This window comes from Protopterus annectens, chromosome 13.part0, assembly GCF_019279795.1.
Source record: "Protopterus annectens isolate FY-2018-M chromosome 13.part0, PAN1.0, whole genome shotgun sequence".
In the NCBI taxonomy this organism is placed as follows: Eukaryota; Metazoa; Chordata; order Ceratodontiformes; family Protopteridae; genus Protopterus; species Protopterus annectens.
In genome coordinates, this window is record NC_056747.1 from 545,020,505 (window position 1) to 545,023,004 (window position 2,500).

The window sequence follows — 2,500 nt, forward strand, 5'->3', positions numbered from 1 at the left end:
TGTAATCATAAATAAATAAATAAATAAATAATCATAAATAAATAAATATATATATATATATATATATATATATATATATATATATATATATACATACATACAATATTGTGTGTATAATATATATATATATATATATATATATATATATATATATATAATTTAATCTAATGCAAAGCACTGAATCCCAATCCATTAAATATGCAAAAAGATACAAATGACACACACCAGCCATACCCCTTGAACCTCTCAGTATTCTAACTCCTAGATTGCATAACAATGGAGTGCATAAGAAATAATCTTATCCCATTGTGCCACAGTCTCAAATTACACAAAACAATAAACCAACATCATGGCACATTAAAAAACTACATACTAACTCTGGGATTGCACAATAATGGGGAAAGAAGTACATTTCTAATCACCACTTCACTGCAATCTCCATCTGTTAAAACACCCATTGTGGATCAGTGATTTAATAAAACAAGACATCAGATCACTGCTATGAAGAAACATGCAGTAAGCAAAATGTAGGGAATCCATACTATATATGTGTGTGTATGGTTGTGGAGCAGTCCTTTGAATGCACATGTTTACAGGTATTTTAGCTGTTATAAGCTATCAAAAGTAGAAGGATGAGAGTTGCACAGCAGTGACTTTGCATATTGTGATGGTGTGTGACTATGGAGTTAATATAAATAAGTGGGTCTATATCAAATAGTCAAAGTTCCGTAACTCCGAACACCTAATGGTCAAACCATTATGTTCAAAGTTACAGAACTTCGACTACGTAAAAAAAAACGAACAGACAAAGTAAACCCCCCTGCAGCCCCCACACTGCCCGCTACTTAAATATACCAACTCCGAGACTGCACCATATTGAAATGAATGGAAACCTCCGCTTATGGAGATTTCCATTCAAATGCTTGAACGTTTACAAATTCAAACGTATGGTCTAGACCATATGCGGTTCGAACTTGTAAAAGTTCAACTACGTTATAGGAACCCTAAATAGGGTAGGAGGGCATGGAACCCCCATGTCAGGAGCTTACAGGGAGGTTGATGCCCTCTTATGTAAAAAATGTGTTTTTGTGGTTAGTTTGTTTTATGTATTACTGGCTGTAAAAGGAAGATATGTTTCCTTTTGAGATTGGGTTAGTTTAATTTTTCTTCTGAATATGTGTATAGTCTTGGCGTTGCTATAAATGTAACAGAATGTTGACTATTAATGATCTACTCATATATATACATATATGTGTATATATATATATATATATATATATATATATATATATATATATATATATATATATATATATATATATATATATATATATATATATATATATATATATATATATATATATATATATATATATATATATATATATATATATATATAAAGAGAGCGAGAGAGCGTCCTGCTGTAGATTTTAAATATTTCACTCAACAAAGAGATGCTGTAGCTAATTTTCTGTCTGTTTCTTTGCATTACTTTTTTTGTTAACCAGGTAATGAAATTTGTCTTTTCATCCACTACCCTGAACAAAAAGTCAAAGGTCAATTATGTATATATGAACACAGCTAAGAGTGTCCAGTCAACTAGCATGTTTTGGATGTCCTGGGAGAAAACTGCAGCACTAGAAAAAACATATAGTCACATAAATAGCACACAAACTGAAAACAGTAACCAGAGGTCAGGACTAAACCACAATCTATGAGGAAGAAACCTTAACCACAGAGCCACTATGCTACTCACATTACCTAATCTGAACTCCAGTAATGTTTTTTTTGCTTTACCATCCAATATAAATGCAGTAAAAGCATTAAAATCACAGATGTTTAGTAAAACTGTTTGCAATTAAGTTTTGCATCTCATTGTTTACTTAATCATTTTAGTATTAATTGTAAAGTGACTGTAGGGTGGCTATTCTGCAAAGTGTTAATACTGCTACTTTTTGCAGAATCACATTGCTGACTTGCACCACACCTTTCCACATGCTATATTGTTCTCTACAGCTGGTAGACTGTAATGGCTGTTCCTCACCATTGCAACATTTAGGTTATGCAAAGTATGATGAATAGCATAATTGTTTCCTTGTTTTTAGATCACAAATGGATGGAATATATAGCACTGATGGTCTTGCTTTCTTATAACTTTGATTTGTTTATACTTACTACACACTGAGGAAAAAAAATCCGTCTGCCAGTACAGACTTCATGCTGTAGATATCTGCTTGATACCCTCTCTGTAATCAGCAGGCAGTTCTTTATCCTTCATGGAAAATTACTTATTTTGGGAACAAGGATTTTCTTCCACAAAATATCATGACATGATACAATAATTGTGTTTCCGCTGATTTTAAATATTTTACTAGAACACACGTAAAAAAATCAGTGGCATTATAAATCTTTACTCACTATCTTTCCTTCTATTTTGCCTTGTGACTTTGTTGTGTCAGTAAAGGGTCCATAATTGATTTTCTCAGTCACTCTGATCAAG